Source organism: Mobula birostris, chromosome 21 (assembly GCF_030028105.1).
Source record: "Mobula birostris isolate sMobBir1 chromosome 21, sMobBir1.hap1, whole genome shotgun sequence".
In the NCBI taxonomy this organism is placed as follows: Eukaryota; Metazoa; Chordata; class Chondrichthyes; order Myliobatiformes; family Myliobatidae; genus Mobula; species Mobula birostris.
In genome coordinates this window covers 54,134,608-54,148,781 of record NC_092390.1, presented here as the reverse complement: position 1 = coordinate 54,148,781, position 14,174 = coordinate 54,134,608, and the positions used below count along the sequence as shown (strand labels likewise).

The 14,174-nt window shown below is 40.0% G+C and overlaps 1 protein-coding gene across 1 annotated transcript in view; it reads right to left on the bottom strand.

Moving 5' to 3' along the window:
- LOC140185804 (fibroblast growth factor receptor 2-like) overlaps positions 1 to 14,174 on the bottom strand; it is a 191,566-nt gene that overhangs the window by 159,796 nt on the left and 17,596 nt on the right. Inside the window, exon 2 of the mRNA XM_072239510.1 lies at positions 2,972 to 3,073. The gene's annotated coding sequence lies outside the window, so the exon portion shown is untranslated. The remainder of the gene's footprint in view (positions 1 to 2,971; positions 3,074 to 14,174) is intronic.

Below are 14,174 nucleotides of genomic sequence, written 5' to 3'. Positions count from 1 at the left end.
GAAATGCCTGTTTCGCTGCCGCTGCTACTGAGTGGTCCGGAATCTCTGGAGCAGAAAGCCTCTGAATCCTTGGCCTTGCTTGTTTCGGCGGCCAGGACGAGGTTGAAGGGGCTTGGCAGAGGATGGCGCTCGGGAGGCTGTATCAGAGGGGCTGGTCGGAGGCTCAAAGTTTTTGGACGGACTCAAGCGTCGGCCGTCGGGTGCTTCCAATGCATCAGCAGTTGTCGGTGCCTGGAGGTTTATGGCAGGGAGAGTTTCTCCCTTTTGCTGCCTGCTACCGGGGACTAACGGAGTCGATCGGGACTTGAGATTTTTTTTTTACTGCGCCCATGGTCTGCTCTTCATCGAATTATGGTATTGTTTTGCACTGCTGTAACTATATGTTAAAATTATGTGGTTTTGTCAGTGTTAGTCTATGGTTTGTCCTGTTTTTTTTGTGATATCACTGGAGGAACATTGTATCATTTTTTAATGCATGCATTTCTAAATGACAATAAACGAGGACTGAGTGTCCTCATAATCTAATGAGTTATGAAACTACCCAATAAGAATTACCAATGTCTACCATGTTCTTTTAATACAGTCATCATATTCTGAATTCTGTTATGGGAAACCATCGTCAGATGACAAGGAAAAGATTAAAGGATATTTTTAAAGTTCCTGGAAGAAATGCCATATCCTCACCCAAGGAGGAAGTGAATGGCATATTTTCAGATAGATTCAAGTTCATCAAGTTCATGGTTGAGGGGATCCGGGATCAGCCATGATGGAATGGTGGAGTAGACTCAATGGCCTAATTCTGCTCCTATGTCTTATGATCATGGTCTTCACCAGAAATAGGGCACAAACAAATCATGACATTAAATGGGAATCATAAAAAATTGCTTCTCTTATTCGTGGGATGTAAGGCAAGCTGGCCAACTGGATACAAGATTACTTAGGTAATAGGAGGCAGTGGGTGGTACTGGAAGCTTGTTTTTCCAATTAGCAATCCACCGTCAGTAGACTTTCACAACGATTAATACTGATACTCTTGAAATTTGCAATAAATATTAACAACTTGCATTTGAATATATGAGATATGATCTATAAGTATGAAGAAGACACAAACATTTAATGGTACTCCAAAGAACAAAGAGGATTGTCTTAGGTTACGACCTGATATTGATCAACTGCACAGCAACGGCAGAAGGAATTTATTTCTGTCAAATGTGAAATGATGTATTTTGGAAGGTTCAATATGTGTAGGTAATACACAGCTATTAGAGGTCATGACCAAAGGGACCTTTCTGATACAAGTCCAGAGATTCTTAAAAGTGGCAGAACAGATCAATCTGGGATGTTTGCCTTCACCAGACATGGCACAGAATGTAACAGCAGAGACATCAGGTTACAACTTAGTAAAACATTGGATAGACCCAACTCAAGTAGTATGTAGAGTTCTGTTTGGGACACTACAGAAAGGACCTGATTGCATTGGAAAAGATGTGGAGAAGACACACCACTTCCTTCCCATTCCCACACTGATTTGCTTGTCCTTGGTCTTTTCTATTGCCACAGTGAGGAAAATGCAAACTAGAGAAATAACACCTCATATTCCACTTGAGTAGCCAAAAACCCGATGGTATGTAGGTTGAGTTTTCCAGTTTCAATTATCGTACTATGTTCCTTTCCCACTCCTAGAGAAAACCTAAGCTCTCTCTCGGTTTGTTCTTCTTTTTCATTCCCCCTTACCAAATGTGACCAAGATTTGTTACTCTTCCCCAGCTTGTTCCATTTATGCATCTCCCACAAACATATCCAGTTGGGCTTCTTCTTCCTTGGCCTAATCTTTCTTTATTACCCTACCTGCGATTTCCTTCCATTTATCCTTTATCCCTCCCTCATCTGGTTCTCTTATCAGCTTACAGTCTCTGTCTCGCCCTTCTCACCCCCTCGTCCATTATCTGCCCATCTTTTTCCCTATCTGTCCTCACCTATCAACCATTAGTCTGTCTCCTCCTCCACTACTTGATTTAATTTGCCCACCTATCACTTACCAGTCCATCTTACTCCTTCCTCTTGCCTATTGGCTATCTTTCCTCTAAAGCCTCAGTCCAGATGTAGAGTCTCAACCCAATAGGTCAAACATCACTTAGCACAGATGCTGCTTGATCTATTGAGTTAGGCCATAAGAGATAGAAACAGAATTAGGCCAATCAGCGCATGTGCTCCATCATTCTAGCAAGGGTGATGTATTTAGTAGTTGTTTTTCTTTCTTTTCTTAACAAACATTTGGCTCTTAACACACTGCTTACCCTTGCCCAGAATGAAGTTTTTCAGAACTGCTATTATGCTCTTAGGCAGATCAGGTAGCTGCCTTTGCTACTGATTCAATTCTGAAATTCTGTATCCTGTTCACACTGATCTGCAAAGATGCTATTCTGTATGGTTCAGCTGATAGCACCCACCTCTAAAGTGAAGAGGAGTTGTTGAATCAGTGTTGCATTCAGAATGTAAGTTTAGTGAATCCACTCTCTTGGAAAAAGAAAACCCATCACTTTATATGTAATTTCTATTTATGAAGAGTTAGTTTGTTTAGTATTCCTTAAATATTTTATGTTGTTCCTCTGACGTTGTAACTCATGGCTTGGTTATATCTCAACAACATAGTAGAATCAATTAACTACAACTTCAAGCATTCCGATTGAAATTCAGAATTTACTACACCCAAAGTTCGAACAAATTTTTCACCTGAGACAGGCAGTTTTTAGGTGTAAGTATTAGCCATCTATAGGAAATATTTCTATGTAAAAGTTTAAATAATTGGTACTGTACCAAAAAGCAAAAATAAAGGAGGATGAACCTCAAGAGTTGTATTCTGTATAAATACATTGATAATAAATGTACTTTCAATTGAACCAACATAACTAGTCATTTGGGCAAACATTTTAAGCAATTAAAATCTCCTGAAAATTAATTTGCAACTCACATTTGGTTTCTCTTTTCATCAAGGCATTTCACAGGAACTCATCATTGAGACCAAAAGAAATGTTCAGCAAAGCACTTGGTTATAAGTCCATTCAAAAAGATGCTATGAAAATAAAAGTTAAAACGATTAGTTTCCACATTTTTCTTGCAACAATCATGCAACTTCATGCATACTGAAATGAATATACTATATATTAATGACTTGCATATACAGGACACAATTTCAAAAATATGCAGATGACATAAAACTTACAAGTGTAAGGAGGAGTGTACTGAAATATGAGGAGGGTAGTGTAGAAAGGCTGGTGTGATGAATGATTGGATGTTAGACAAATTTTATTGCTGAGAAATGAGATGTTAGATTTTGATAGGAAGAATAAAAGTCAATATAAACTAGAAGACACAATTTGTTACATAGTATAAGAACAGAGAGATATAAAAGTTCAAACTAAATTTATCATTAAAATACACACAGTATATATTACCGTACTTCATTTCCTTGTAGACATTTATATGAAAAAATACCATAGAATTTTACAAAAAACTATGTATAACCATTCAAAGACTGGCCAAAGCCAAACTGCAAAAGAAGACAAACTGTGTAAGTACAAATAATACTGAGAGCATGATTTGTGAAGAGTCCTTGAAAGTGATTTTAAAAAGTTCTTTGGTTTTACTGATGTTGAATGGTTATACAGTATGTGCTCTACAACTGCTTATTAGTTGCAAAAACCTGTTAAAGATGAACAGAGCGATTTGTTTAGATATGTCAATTGTTCAATAATTGCTGTTCTATTTCTATGTGGCACAGGAATTAAGAAACTTTCAAAAATTAAGATTGAATCCTAGCCTTCATAAAGACGTTGCATACATGAAAAAAAAGTCCTGATAAACTTTATATTAAAAAAAGAGTTGTAACATGGAAGTACTGTGACTAGTTCTGGAAGCTACGCTTTAGGAAAAATATGAAGGCATTGATGAGAGTGTGGAAGGTGCAACAGGGTCCAAAAACATTTACAGATTGGGGAAGTGAAGGTTTAACAGAGGTAATTAAAATCATGAAGGATCCAAAATCCAATTCAATTGTATTGTTCAAAATAGGGCTGAATATCTCAGAGAAAACAATTCAAAAAAGTGAGGGGAAAGGAGCAGGCTTGACGTTACATATAGGCACAGTAGCACAACCAGTTAAACCATCACTTCACAGTACTAGAGATTGGGGTTAATCCTGACCTCGGCTGCTGGATGTGTCGAGTTTGCATGTTCTCCCTGTGAAGGTTTGGGTTTCCTTGTACATCCTAAAAGATATGTGGATTAGTATGTTAATTGGACACTGTAATTTGTCCCTAAGTAAAGGAATATGGGGAAAATTAAACATACAGTACAACATGGGAACCAGCCCTTCAGCCCACAATGTCTGTGCTGACCAGGATATTCATAAGAATGTGGGAAGAATAAAAAGTGAGATTAATGTAGGGTTAATGTAAATGGATGCTTGATAGTTGGACTCAGTGGGTTGGAAGGACTGTTTCTCAACATCATTCTATAAGCAGACTCTGTACGTCTTCCCCGTGGAATGCATGGGTTTTCTCTGGGTCCTCCAGGTTCTTCCACAGTCCAAAGGCATAGTAGGAAGGTTAATTGGTCATTGTAAATTGTCTTGTCATTGGGTTAAGGTTAATGGGGTTTGTCGGGGGTTGCTGGGACGGCATAGCTCAAAGGGCCAAAAGGGTCTACTCTACACCGTATTGCTAAAACTTAAAAAAAAAGTAGCCTCATTAATGCAATAATTTGTTAACCTGCTACAGTTAATAAAAGTACACTAAAGAAAAACAAAGCAAATGCTATAATCAGAATCCATATACTTAAAAAAAGTAGCTATAGATACTTACTAACATCGAACCTATTCACCAATGTGTAAGTTGTTGATTCTAGTTCACTTAGCATGTAATGGCATGCAGTTTGTCTATCTGGATGATAAGGTATGATAAACTGTGATTGAAGCTTTCATGTAATAAGGCTTTCCAATAGTGGAATGTGTGAAAGACTCAGCAGAGTTCACAGTGACAATATATTCACTGAATAAACATGCCTAAAAATGAACACAGTATTTTCTTCAAATAAATTTTTAAAAGAATCAAGAATGGGCCTTGCAGCTCCAAGGGTAACTAAATAAATTTGTGTGATGAGTGGAAAAGGTGAGCAGTTTCAAATTCCTGGGTGACAACATCTCTGAAGATCTATCCAGGTCCCAACATATTGATGCAACTGCAAAGAAAGCACAATGGTGGCTAAATTTCATGAGGAGTATGGGGAGACTTGATATGTCACCAAAGGCTTCCAAAAATTCCTACACATGTTCCGTGGACAGCACCCTAATTGATTGTATCACCAACTGGCATGGAAGCACAGGATCAGAAAAAAAGCTGAAGGAAGATGTAAACTCAGACAGCTGCATCAGGGGCACTAGTCTCCTCAACATTAAGGGCATCTTCAAGAAGTCCATCTAGTATGTGCCAGATCCTGCTGAAAGCTTTGGTAGCCTTTCTCACTCCCAATCTGGTTGTCATCTGCAAATTTGCTGATCTAGTTTGCCACATTATCATCCAAATCAGTAATATAGATGATAAACAACAATCGACTCAGCAATGTTGCCTGCGGTACACCACTAGTCACAGGCCTCCAGTCAGAGAGGAAACCATCTACTGCCACTCTCTGACATCACCTGCTATACCAACATTGAATATAACTTACTACTTCATTCTGAAATTTACTACTTAATCCTGAACACAATAATCAGGGGCAGAGAAAAGAATATGCACATTTTGATCCCAAAAGCAGTCCCACCATTTGTCTTAGGCAGTAGCTTGAAAGAAAGTCTGACCACATTAGGCCATTATTTAGCAATGGAGGAACTTCATCCTTTATCCTTTGCCCAATGGATGCCAGGTAAAGTTGTGAGCATGTGATATTGTCGGAACATGGGTACAAGCTTCAGCAAAGGGTGGGACAGGATGCTCTATGTTGCCATAATGGGAAGGGCTGTGTCTAGAGAATCTGGGGCTGCGAGAAAGAAGAGCCAAGTTGTCTTGTTCTATATAGGAAGTGGAGAATTAGCAGTTACGTTCTGCTGAGAGTTTGGGGAGCTGCGAATGAAGTTAAAAGAAGAACATCAAGAGTAGTTATGTTTTGATTGTTCCTTGGTATGGAGCTGAATAGATCATCTGGAATAAATGGATTGAATATATAACCCCAATGCCAGCAGACTTTAGATGACTCTCCTAATGATTTATACTGCTCTTCTCATCAACACAGTAATATTGCTAACATAAGCACCCCTAGTCTAAATGTTTTTTTTTGTTTTCTTTTGGAAAATAGAGAATTAACACAAGTAAAGGGAAAGATTTGGGAAAGGGATAAAAAAATGAAAAAATTAAGTAAATAAGTACACAGGAATTGGATAATTATGTCTGCGGGCAGGAGCAAGCATGAACAAATTAGGATATAAACACCTACAATGGTTGATACATAGGCTTATATACATTTTGGACCAGTGGAAATGGTCCAGAAGGGTTATATGGAAACTATTATTACCATTTTTCTTAACAACTAATTCCATTACTTAGCCTAATAGGTTAGATTTACCACAGTACATAATTATCTTTTTAAATGTTTATTTTCCTTTTATATCATCTCAATGTGTACTTAAGAATGTATAAATAATTGTAGTTTTATACATATAAAAAAATGGAAAAGGTTATATGTGTGAAAAAAGTACATGATATTTGTGAATTCCTTATGCAAATAAAAATAAAATTTAAAAAAAAAAGAAAGCACAGCTCAAACAGTAGAATCGAGGTTTTACTTCACAGCACATAGGAGCCAATCAAGAGGAAAGTCAGGGCAGAGTCAGTTTAAAATAAGCTATCACTATAGTAGTGATAGTGAATTCAGGCTTTAGCTAAGGGTTTAATCTTTACAAGGAAGGTGAAGGTTATAGGTGAAGGTTTAAAAAAGGGTCAGGTCACTACTATGAAAACAAGGTTACCAAAAGACCATAAGGTATAGGAGGAGAATTAGGCCATTTGGCTCATCAAGTCTGCTTTGCCATTCATCATGGCTGATCCATTCTCCCTCTCAGCCCTAATCTCTTGCAGACATCCCACCCTGCAAAAACTCATTTCAGGGAGGTCTCAACCGGAAGTCTCAACCTCAAAGCAGTCTGTGTCAATGAATTTGTTAATTTTGCAAGACATCAGATTCACAAGTGTTTTGTGAGACAGCTGACTTCTGAATTCTGTCTTAATGTGCCGTGTTCACAATAGCTGCTGTCTTGGTTGATGAGCAGGCATAGTTTTTTGCTATTTCTGAATCAGGAAACATTTTCCTGAATAGCTTGCCTGTGTGCTTACACACCTGGAATGGCAGGTTATACTCAACGATAAAAGATGTAAAGTACACCTCAGCTCTAGTGACCTTTTCTGTCAGACTTTGGTTTTCTGCTGAAAAGAACTGTGAAATACTTGAGCAGCCTTCCCTGTGCTTAGCCTCCCTGATATGTTATGGTCCCTAAAAGAAATAAAAGCAAAAGGTGTATCCTTATTACAGGTGTGCGCCGCTTAACGTCCCATTGCATATACGTCCATAGTCACACACACATGCGCACACACACACATTGCCTGCGATAGTCGGGATCAGAACTTACTTTTTTACATCGAAATGGGGGACTTTAAATGAGTGATTTAGAAGTTCTGTATCTTCAAGTTCAACTTTATTGTCATCTGGCTGATTGTCCACAAACAAAACAACCCCTGTCCGGACCACGGTGTAGCCACAATATATATATCATGCACACCACATAAAACAATATATTACCATATTATTTAATTAAGTGTAATTCAAAATGCATATAAAGTGCGCAGCACAGGTAAACAGTTCGCTGTCCTAATGACGAGACCTCGGAGGGGGCTAGGTATTTACTAAAATCGGGTTTTCTTCTGAAAACAGCTGCGCTTAAACCCAGCCCATCGTGGGCTTCGACGTACCTGTAAGTGGAAGTGTTTCAGCAAAAAAAACCCAAAAAATTTGCTTGCTACGAGTGCGTTTTTAAAGATGTCTTAGCGGACGATTTTCGAATTTCACTCCAATTTAAACCCTGCTCTAATCCCCTTTAAGACGCCAATGCGCTCTGCCCGTATAGGACAGCCTCACGTAGTCAGGTTGTCACTGCCAGCCTTGGGAATTTCTTCGCCAGGCTTTTGTACTTCATCACCGATGGTTGTCCGGATGATTTCAGCGTCATTACAGAAGGCAGTAACTGAACTGATGGAATATGGAAGAGAGAGAGAGGTCAACTGTAAAGCCCACCCACAGAGAAAACTGATAGGTCTACTTAACACAAAGAGAGATCAATCAGGATTCATTCATTTTCTTTCTTCCTTTTTTTCCCTCTCCCTCTCCAAAAAAATCAATTTCCGGGATATTGTATATAATCTGCAGGCATCAGGGAGCCGCTATCGATACGGGATGTCTGCTCTTGCCTTCTCCCTATATCCCTTCATGCCCTGACTAATCAAGATTCTGTCAACCTCCACCTTAAATACACCCAATGACTTGACCTCTACAACCACTTGTGGATATGGATTCCACTGATTCACCACTCTCTGGCTAAAGAAATTCTTCCTCATCTCCAGTTACCATTTGAATAACCAGAATAGTTTAAATGGCAAATTGCTAAAATGCTCAAAGCCAATAAAATAATCAAATTGATCTAATAACCATCAGTGTAGTACGTTCGTTTAGTAACCAAAAACAGGAATACAATATATTCAGAAAGGATAGATAAGCTGAAAAGAGAAAAGATGAGGCAGCTCTAATAATAAGGGATTAAAATGAAAGAATGACCTTGGTCCAAAAGAATAGTAAGCATCACCAATGTGAGTGGAAACAAAAAATAACAGAAACAAATACTATCGAGTGGTTTACAGCTCCTTCCTCACTTCACACTCTAACCACAGTAAGAGAGGTATTACTGATGTATTAATTAGAAAATATTAACAAATATCATGAATTATTGGTTGAGACTATTTTCCTACTGATTGGACAAATCAAATTGGCAAAAATTGTTTGGAGGGTGAATATTGTGCAACTTGACAGGGCTAATTAGTGTAACTAAGATATCCTTAACATAAAAAGGGCTGTAACATTACAAATATTTATGTGCAAGGGAAATACGATTCAGCCTTAAATTAGTCCTGAACCATGGATATAGAGCTGAATTGACTAAAATGGGCTGGAAAATTAGATTAAAAGATTTTTCCAGTCAATAAGCAACTGCAACATGAAAAAAATGTACACTCAGATGGAGTATTAGAAAAAAATCCCTTGGGAAAATTGATGCATCTGTAACCTGATTAACACATATTAGATTAAAATAAAACGTTTCCAATGCTCTCAAGGAGAGTTATAAGCCCGAGGATTTCGAGTTTTAGAATCACATCCTCAAAAAAATTAATACAGAAGATAGAATACGAAGGCAAACTTCCGTGAAATAAAACCAAAATAGAAACTTCTATAAATATGTAAAAAAAGGGCTGCTCTAATAAACACGTTTCCCATGGAGGCAGAAGCTAAAGTTACAGTATATCAGGAAGTAATGGCTAAAGGATTAAACATCTCATTCCATAAGACCATAAGACAAAGGAGCAGAAGTAGGCCATTCGGCCCATCGAGTCTGCTCCACCATTTTATCATGAGCTGATCCATTTTATCCTATTTAGTCCCACTGCCCCGCCTTCTCACCATAACCTTTGATGCCCTGGCTACTCAGATACCTATCAATCTCTGCCTTAAAGACACCCAATGACTTGGCCTCCACTGCTGCCCGTGGCAACGAATTCCATAGATTCACCACCCTCTGACTAAAAAATTTTTTCGCATTTCTGTTCTGAAAGGGCGCCCTTCAATCCTGAAGTCATGCCCTCTCGTACTAGATTCCCCCATCATGGGAAACAACTTTGCCACATCCACTCTGTCCATGCCTTTTAACATTCGAAATGTTTCTATGAGGTCTCCCCTCATTCTTCTAAACTCCAAGGAATACAGTCCAAGAGCGGACAAACATTCCTCATATGTTAACCCTCTCATTCCCGGAATCATTCTAGTGAATCTTCTCTGTATCCTCTCCAACGTCAGCACATCCTTTCTTAAATAAGGAGACCAAAACTGCCCACAGTACTCCAAGTGAGGTCTCACCAGCGCCTTATAGAGCCTCAACATCACATCCCTGCTCCTATACTCTATTCCCCTAGAAACGAATGCCAACATTGCATTTGCCTTCTTCACTACCGACTCAACCTGGAGGTTAACTTTAAGGGAATCCTGTACGAGGACTCCCAAGTCCCGTTGCATCTCAGAACTTTGAATTCTTTCCCCATTTAAATAATAGTCTGCCCATTTATTTTTTCTGCCAAAGTGCATAACCACAAACTTTCCAACATTGTACTTCATTTGCCACTTCTCTGCCCATTCTTCCAATCTATCCAAGTCTCTCTGCAGACTCTCCATTTCCTCAGCACTACCGGCCCCTCCACCTATCTTCGTATCGTCAGCAAACTTAGCCACAAAGCCATCTATGCCATAATCCAAATCGTTCATGTACAATGTAAAAAAGAAGCAGCCCCAACACTGATCCCTGTGGAACACCACTGGTAACTGGCAGCCAACCAGAATAGGATCCCTTTATTCCCACTCTCTGTTTCCTGCCAATCAGCCAACACTCTATCCACGTGTGTAACTTTCCTGTAATTCCATGGGCTCTTATCTTGTTAAGCAGCCTCATGTGTGGCACCTTGTCAAAGGCCTTCTGAAAATCCAAATATACAACATCCACTGCATCTCCCTTGTCTAGCCTACTGGTAATTTCCTCAAAAAATTGTAATAGGTTTGTCAGGCAGGATTTTCCTTTAAGGAATCCATGCTGAGTTCTGCCTATCTTGTCATATGCCTCCAGCTACTCCATAATCTTATCCCTGACAATCGACTCCAACAACTTCCCAACCACCGACGTCAAGCTAACAGATCTATAATTTCCTTTTTGCTTCCTTGCCCGCTTCTTAAATAGCGGAGTGACATTTGCAATCTTCCAGTCCTCCGGAATCATGCCAGAATCTATCGACTTTTGAAAGATCATCGATAATGCCTCCGCAATCTCCACAGCTACTTCCTTCAGAACACGAGGGTGCATTCCATCTGGTCCAGGAGATTTATCGACCTTTAGCCTATTCAGCTTCCTGAGTACTTTCTCTGTCGTAATTGTGACCGCGCACACTTCTCTTCCCTGCCACCCTTGAGTGTCCGGTATCCTGCTGTCTTCCTCAGTGAAGACTGATGCAAAATACTTGTTCAGTTCCTCTACCATCTCCTCATCTCCCATTACAATTTCTCCAGTATCATTTTCTATCGGTCCTATATCTACTCTCACCTGTCTTTTACTCTTTATATACTTGAAAAAGCTTTTAGTATCCTCTTCGATATTATTTGCTAGTTTCCTTTCATAGTTAATCTTTTCTCTCTTAATGACCTTCTCGGTTTCCTTTTGTAAGGTTTTAAAGACCTCCCAATCCTCTGTCTTAAGGTAAATATAATTCATTATATTTGACATAAGTATACCTAAGCATGGAAAAATAGAATAAAGTTGCAGGAGCCATGTACTTATTGTCTGTCTGTAGTGTATTTGTGTTGTGCACCCTCACTCTGGGTTAAGGTAGTTTGTCACATGGGTTTGTGTAGCATGCAGCACTGGGTGGCAGTAGAAATAAATCAATGTACTCACCCGTTGACCTGCTTGGCAGCATACAGTAGTGAGTGCATATTTTTTGTTGACAGACTAAAAGTCACTGAGAGGTTAAATGAGGGAGTATCGCACTGTACAATGTGCTTCCAACTAACTGACTTCCAAGACGAAAAGGTACGTTTAATCTTTCATTACAAACCAACAATAAAATTGCTCGTACATGTTTGAAATTGATTCAATTACGCACGTCTTTGACTGCTCGTCCTTGTTTTTGATTCAATTACGCTCATTTTTGTTTGAATTTGATCCAGTTACAGTCGTCTCGCTCGTTTTTGTTTTACATGAGTTACAGAAGAGTCAAATGATTTTATTGTTGGTTTGTAATAAAGGATTAAACGTACTTTTTGACTTGGAATTCAGTTGGTTGGAAGCACATCATACAGTGCGATATTCCCTCACTCAGCCTCGCAGTGACTTTTAGTTTGTCCTCAAGCGATCACCACAAAAGTAATTACTTAAGGAGTTATTAACAAAGGAGAAAAATCCATTGGACCCAACAGTCACCATTATAGCGTACTACAAAAGGAGGCTGAAGAAATGCATGCAGCCCTCAATTCCCTCAATTGTGAAGCAGTTTCAGCAAATTAGATGGTAGCACACTCACAACACGCTGGAGGAACTCAGCAGGTCGGGCAGCATCCGTGGAAAAGAGCGGTCGACATTTCGGGCCGGAACCCTTCGTCAGGACTGTAGAGGGAAGGGGCAGAGGCCCTGTAAAGAAGGTGGGGGGAGGGTGGGAAGGAGAAGGCTGGTAGGTTCCAGGTGAAAAACCGGTAAGGGGAAAGATAAAGGGGTGGGGGAGGGGAAGCAGGGAAGTGATAGGCAGGAAAGGTGAAGAAGGAATAGGGAAAACACAATGGGTAGTAGAAGGAGGCAGAACCATGAGGGAGGTGATAGGCAGCTGGGGGAGGGGGGCAGAGTGAAATAGGGATAGAGGCAGGAAGGGGGAGGGAATTACCAGAAGTTGGAGAATTCTATATTCATACCAAGGGGCTAGAGACTACCTAGACAGTATATGAGGTGTTGCTCCTCCAACCTGAGTTTCCCCTATTCCTTCTTCACCTTTCCAGCCTATCACCTCCCTGCCTCCCTTCCCCCACCCCTTTGTCTTTCCTCTTACTGGTTTTTCACCTGGAACCTACCAGCCTTCTCCTTCCCACCCTCCCCCATCTTCTTTATAGGGCCTCTGCCCCTTCCCCCTACAGTCCTGACGAAGGGTTCCAGCCGAAACATCGACTCATCGTTTCCACGGATGCTGCCCGACCTGCTGAGTTCCTCCAGCGTGTTGTGACTGTTGCTTTGATCCCAGCATCTGCAGAGTATTTTGTGTAGATGGTAGCACATGTAAATGCCTAATGTTAAAAAAAAGAGGCAGTTGGGAAATTGTAGGCAGTTAGTCTTACACCAGTTGTCAGGAAAAAGATTCAGACTATGGTAACATAGAAAATCATAATATAAAAGGAGAATCAACAACATTCCATGTAGACTGTGTTTAACAAATTTAATAAGAGTTTTCTGAAGTTGTAACTATGAGTACAGATATGAGGCAAACCGTGGCAAGAGTTTATTTGAATTTCCAAAGGTTATTTGATATGACATGAACATTATTACATTAAATGACTCATGGAGTTAGGAGATTTCTGAATGAACAATGAACTGATGTACACTACTTCCCTATTTTTTTTTCTCTTTTTGCACTACTTATACATATACAGCCCCGATCGACTACCAGAAAGCACACAACTCAATGCTTCACACAGGGATCCTGGAATGCCCGTCTCTGTACAAGGTCAACTAAGGACCTTTATCAAAAACTCAATGGGCTGTTAGAGGACAATGCAAGAAGTTAACGCAAATAGCACAAGTGACAATCAGATGCAAAATATACCAGGGTGATGCACTATCCCCATTGCTGTTCTGTATAGGCTCGAAGCCCCTCAGCCAGACCATCTCAAAGAGTGGATCTGGGTACAGGTTCAAGAGTGGAGTGACCATCAGCCACCTCCTGTACATGGATGGAATCAAGCTGTATGCCAGAAACAAAAGAGACGAATCCGCCTGATACGAGTGTACGGCAGGGACAATAGGTTATCATTGGACTGGAAAAGTGCAGCTGGCTGGTGGTGAAAAGAGGCAAACTCATCAAGACTCAAGGAGTCGAGTTACCTGAAGGCCACATAACAGATATACAGGACAGCTACAAATACCTGGGGATCCTGCAGGTGCATGGAAATAACGATGAGAACTCAAGGAAGGCTGCAACATCTAAATACCTCCAAAGAGTGAGACAGCTCCTAAAAAGCCAGCTGAATGGGAAGAACAAGATTAGAGCCATCAACAGATTCACCCT